The sequence below is a fragment of the Emys orbicularis genome, chromosome 1 (assembly GCF_028017835.1).
Source record: "Emys orbicularis isolate rEmyOrb1 chromosome 1, rEmyOrb1.hap1, whole genome shotgun sequence".
In the NCBI taxonomy this organism is placed as follows: Eukaryota; Metazoa; Chordata; order Testudines; family Emydidae; genus Emys; species Emys orbicularis.
This window is the reverse complement of record NC_088683.1, coordinates 348,006,624-348,012,944: the sequence shown is the minus strand read 5'-3', so window position 1 is coordinate 348,012,944 and position 6,321 is coordinate 348,006,624.

Below are 6,321 nucleotides of genomic sequence, written 5' to 3'. Positions count from 1 at the left end.
GGGTCCCTGAGGGGGGAGCGCCTGGGGGCGGCAAGTGGGGCCAAGGGAGAGACCGGGCCCCAAAACTGCTGGAGCCCCACAGGCCACACTGGGGAGGCTTGCGGGCCGCAGATGGCCCACGGGCCGGGAGTTTGAGACCCCTGAATTAAAGGATTATAAAACATGCTGGGCATATTGTTCAGACCTGTCATGGTTATGGGGCTGGCTGTGTATCTGTCTCCTTGATCACTCTGAGTGCCTTAGGCTATGTCTACACTGCCACTTATGTCAGCAAAACTTATGTAGCTAAGGGGGGGGTGAATATTGCACCCCCTTGAGCAACGTAAATTTCACTGGCATAAGCACTCCTGCCAACAGCTCGTTGGGATTAATTATATCGACGGAAGAGCTCTCTCCTGTCGGCATAGAGCAGCTACACAAGGGATCTTACAGTGGTGCGTGCATTGGTACAGCTGTGCTGCTGTAAGCTCTCTCGTGTAGACGTAGCCTTACTGATTTTTCTGCTCTTTGAGCAGGACCTGGGTACTGTACCTCCTGTCTACCAGTGCCTATCGCCCTGCAGGCCTGACTGGGCTTTGGACATCTGTGTTTCCTTTTTTCAGGAGCCACAGTGACCAACAGCCTGGTTAGAACAAAGTATGTTTGTTTAGTAGTTGGAACAAAACATTGGAGGAAAAAGAGCTTTTAAAACAACCAACAGCCTAGCCTGTATGCATATTCAGTCTCATCTAATCTTACACTACATGACCAGCTAAGTTAGACAGGCTTTTCTCTTAAATTACAGGAACAGAACCAAAGCAATTTACCTTCTCACTGCAAGCCTTGAGCCTTCTGTGACCGAGTCTGTTCTCCACTCGTGTGCCCTGCTCTAGGCTATAGGCTTGTCATCACTGCAGCCGGCAGGTGATAACTGGGACTCTCCGTCAGCTGTTGCCCCCACCCATCTCACATCCCAACACACAAACCTCTCACCCAGGTGGCAAAGGTTAGTCTGGCAATTCAGAGTTAAGGGTACAATAATTAGGAAGTATGGACATTACCCAAATTACCTGAACTCTGCCCTCCTCCCACTGCTGGCATTCTCCCAGTGCACTGTGTGTCAAATAAATAGGCACATTTTAATGCAGTTTTTGATAAGGACTAAAGCTAATAGGCTGGAAGTGTAAACATCTTGAATCCACTAAACTCCTCTTTATGAGCACAGTCCTGCAATGTGCTAAGTACTTTGGCCCCCATCCAGCAAAGCCCTTAAGCATGTGCTTAATTGGATTGCAGCCAGAGTGCTCAGGATTGACTCCTCTCTGTATAATTTTCCTGTTGAGCCAAGCAGTTGTGGATTACATGGCTATGCATCTGTTTTATGTAAGTGTTAATCTTCACCACCCCAGGAGTGTCTATCACTTATTTGTAAAAAGCGACAGAGTCCTGTGGCACCTTATAGACTAACCGACGTATTGGAGCATTCACCCACGAAAGCTCATGCTCCAATACGTCGGTTAGTCTATAAGGTGCCAACGGACTCTTTGTCGCTTTTTACAGATCCAGACTACCACAGCTACCCCTCTGATACATCACTTATTTAATTTTTGGTCTGGCTGATTCGTGGGAAGCGGGGGCTCGGAGAAGCAGGGGCGGAGCGTTCAGGGGAGGGGGCGGAGGCGGAGAGGAGGTGATTGCGCCCCTCCCCTTTGTGCGCCCAAGGCAAGTGCCTCACTCGCCTCGCCCTTGTTACGGCACTGCCTGTAAGAATTACTCAGTGACAGGAATGAATGTTGCAGAGCCCACTCCTGTGGGATCCTCCCACCCTGTCAATGGACCAGGTGCCATCCCACCATGCAGCTCCTTGCCTCATGCTTTTGCTATCACAGTAAGAGACGAAGACAGAGTGCGACATGGGGGCTTGCTATTGAGCGAGCAATTTCTGGAACACTGGACGGGTTTTCTTTCCTTCCCTCTGCTCTCCTGTGTCTGTCTGTCTGTCTCTCTCACTTCTTGGCCCCCTCGTGCCCAGCGTGTACACTTCTGCCCTCCAGTGTGGCTCTAGTTCTCAGTGACCAGCCCCAGAGGTGGTTCCCTACTGCAGCTCTTTCCTCATCAAGACAATGACGTGTTCAAACTGCATTGGAGCTATAATTCATGCACACTGCCAACAGTCCCCACCAGAACTATAATTGAAAGCAGGATTCCTTGGCAAAGGCCCCAGTTTTGGAAGAGTTTCTAGGCAAAGCCATCCTGGAGTTAGGGTGAAGAGGGACTAAGGAAAAGTTTGTCGGAGACATACAAGTGAGATCTCAGTCACTGCAGCCTCATCTCTCTGTTCAATCAGCTTCAAACTTTTCAGAAAATAAAAACCACACATGGAAATTGCAGGTGTGTTGGTTTGGCTCAGGGATGTGATTCATCGCTGTTATTCCAGCTTTATGCTAGTGTCTCCATTAAAATGTATGGAGTTTATGGGGTCCCTGCAGCAGTGAGAGGCTCCGGATCTATGGTTAGAATGGAAGGTAGCTTCACCCCACAAATACCGTTCTACTCTGAAGTGACTAAAAATAGCATCATTTTGCTCAGCATATCTGCTAACTTTAGCAAGTAAAACTAGCTCCTACTTATTCCTGTTTGCTCTGTACAGCCAGCACAGCTCTGGGACAGCAAGCGGCCTTCTATTCTGGCTCATGGATTATTAGCATGGTCAGGTAACTCACTGGGCTGTGTGTTGTGTCCCCGGGGTGAAAGTAACTTAAAGGACTTACTGGAATGCCGGAGTCCTGAGCGGGGGCGGGGCCTCAACCAGAAGAGGCTGGGCCTTTAAATCGAGATTTAAAGGGCCCGGGGCTGCGGTAGCGGCAGCTGAGAGCCCCGGGCCCTTTAAATCACTGGCCTGGGGAAGCTTCCCCCTGCCGGTACGGTCGGCTGTGTACCGGCTCTTGCCATACTGGACCGTACCGGCTTACTTTCACCTCTGTGTGTCCCCCACCTACAGAGGGTAGGAGTTGTTACAGATATAACTACAAAGTCTGGCTCTTTAGTTCAAGCTGTGGAGATTGATGCTTTTAGCCCTGGAAGTCTCCCGTTCAATGCCTGTATTGTTGGACAAGACATAGGCCATCACAACTGCTTACTCACTGCTGACTGCAGAATCTTTATGGGTGGTGTTGGAGCCAAAAAGAACCCAGCCTGACCTGGATTCAAGGTTTAATCTACAGGAAGTCACTGAGAACCCATCAGTTGGGAACACCATAATGTCATTTTTAGAGTCACTTTTCAGAGAACCTCACCAACTGGTGAGTGACCAGTGGCTCTAGCATATTGTCTTCTAGAGTAGATGCTAGTCTTCACTCATCTTTTGAAAATGCTTTTTAATGCTGAATAAGAGCATAGTAGGCTGTTACCACAGACATCACAGCTATCCCCAAAGAAAGATACCTAAACATTTTAGAAAAGCTGGATGTGCATAAATCCATGGGGCCGGAGCTAATGCATCTGAGGGTGCTGAGGGAGTTGGCTGATGTGATTGCAGAACCATTAGCTGTGATCTTTGAAAACTTCTGATCGGGGGAGGTCCTGGACAATTGGAAAAAGGCACATATAGTGCCCATCTTTAAAAAAAGGGATGAAGGAGAATTTGGGGAACTACAGACCGGTCAGCCTCACCTCAGTCCCCGGAAAAATCATGGAGCAGGCCCTCAAGGAATCCATTTTGAAGCACTTGGAGGAGAGGAAGGTGATCAGGAACAGTCAACATGGATTCACCAAGGGCAAGTCATGCCTGACCAACCTGATTGCCTTCTATGACGAGATAACTGGCTCTGTGGATAGCGGTGGACGTGATATACCTGGACTTTAACAAAGCTTTTGATACAGTCTCCCACAATATTCTTGCCAGCAAGTTAAAAAAAGTGTGGATTGGATGAATGGACTATAAGGTGGATAGAAAGCTGGCTAGATTGTTGGGCTCAACAATTAGTGATCAACGGCTCGATGTCTAGTTGGCAGCCGGTATCAAGCGGAGTGCCCCACGGATCTGTCCTGGGGCCAGTTTTGTTCAACATCTTCATTAATGATCTGGATGATGGGATGGATTGCACCCTCAGCTAGTTCGTGGATGACACGAAGAGGTAGATACAATGGAAGGTAGGGATAGGGTCCAGAGTGACCTAGACAAATTGGAGGATTGGGCTAAAAGAAATCTGATGAGGTTCAACCAAGGACAAGTGCAGAGTCCTGCACTTAAGACGAAAGAATCCCATGCACCACTACAGGCTGGGGACCGACTGGCTAAGCAGCAGTTCTGCAGAAAAGGACCTGGGGATTACAGTGGATGAGATGCTGGGTATGAGTCAACAGTGTGCCCTTGTTGCCAAGAAGGCTAACGGCATATTGGGCTGCATTAGTAGGAGCATTGCCAGCAGATCAAGGGAAGTGATTATTCCCCTCTATTTGGCACTGGTGAGGCCACATCTGCAGTATTACAGCCAGTTTTGGGGGCCTACAGAAAGGGTGTGGACAAATTGGAGAGTCCAGCAGAGGGCAACTAAAATGATTAGGGGGCTGGGGCACATGATTTACGAGGAGAGGCTGAGGGAACTGGGCTTATTTAGTCTGTAGCAGAGAAGAGTGAGGGGGGGATTTGATAGCAGCCTTCAACTACTTGAAGGGGGGTTCCAGAGAGGATGGCACTCGGCTGTTCTCAGTGGTGGCAGATGACAGAACAAGGCCAAGGGTTATGAGTTCAATCCTTGAAGAGGCCATTTAGGAAACGGGTAAAAATCTGTCTGGGGATTGGTCCTGCTTTGAGCAGGGGATTGGACTAGATGACCTCCTGAAGTCCCTTCCAATTCTATGATTCTATGATCTTCTAAGTTGCAGTGGGGGAGCTCTAGGTTGGATATTAGGAAACACTATTTCACTAGGAGGGTGGTGAAGCACTGGAATGGGTTACTTAGGGATGTGATGGAATCTCCATCCTTCGAGGTTTTTAAGGCCCGACTTGATGAAGCCCTGGCTGGGATGATTTAGTTGGGGTTGGACTAGATGACCTCCTCTGGTCTCTTCCAACCCTAATCTTCTATGACTCTATGATATGGGTTCTGTCTCATCCTCACAATCTCAACACCAACCAAAGAGAGGTACATTGACCAGCCTTGCCTATTTTAATGTTGGGGAGGAAGTACAAAGGTCAGTATACAGCTGTTCTAACTGATGTCAGGCAAGGTCTGTCAGACTCAGGAGTAAATGTGCTATTAGAACTTTATTACCTCTTCTACATTTCTTTGTCCCCTTCTGTACTTCAGCACTATGCCCTATCTTATTCCTGATCCCCTTCCCTGGCACTTTGTCTGCTGTTCACTTGTATCACAGACTTTCCCTGTGGCCCATGGCTCTTTGGGTTCCAGATCCCCTTTCAGCCCTATTTCCCAAGCTGTAATTAACTCATTTCTCCCAGGTACTATCCCGCTCCTGCTTCCATCCTCTTCTGCCCAGCAATGACCTCTGAAGAACAGGCTCTTCTGGGCTGGCATTGCCTTTGCATCTACTTTTCTTATTCTGGAGTGGGCACCTGGAGCAAAAGGTCTTCAGGTGCACTGGCTTAACATCTTTGTCCTGGCTGGCAGCTTGGGGGAGGAGCAACAACAATCTGCCTGGTGGGCCTCATCCACAATGGCTGATTGGACAGACCATCTGATAGGATTAATATTTGTCTATTCTGAAAGAAGTTAGTGTTTCTGTGCCGCACAGGGTGCTTCTGGGGAGACAGTTCTTTCAAGCTATCAGGGACAATCTATTGCATGCAATATTGCCGTTACTTAAACCAATATTTTATATAGTACATCCCTGCGATCTGTTTGTTCCCTAGTGACTGCGTTTTCATAGCAGCAAGACCTTTAGATATATTATCACCCATGTTCTGTGTTCGGTACAGTTGAGTTTTTAAGAAAATAAATGAGATGTCCAATATTTATTTCTCAAATTTACACCAGAGACAGATTGTGATGACTTTGGCCAAAATAACTTAAAATCAAAGGGAAAGCCCCATTGCTCTGACTGCTTTTATTTTCTAATTTATACCATAAGGTTGTTTCTTTAAAATTTTCCCCCTGGTTTGCATGCTGCTATTCTGTTTTTCCAAATAGCCTGATCGGTCTCTAAGGAATCAGAGCCCTCTGTAACACCACAATCATCTCCTCCACTGCTGGCTGAATCAGATGTACAGAACAGCACGGAGAAGGCAGCTCTACAGCAGGAGTTCCTGCTCTTACAATAAAACAATCCAGCCTATGGGAATGAGGTGCTCAACCTTCATTGAAAATTAACGTGAGTTGA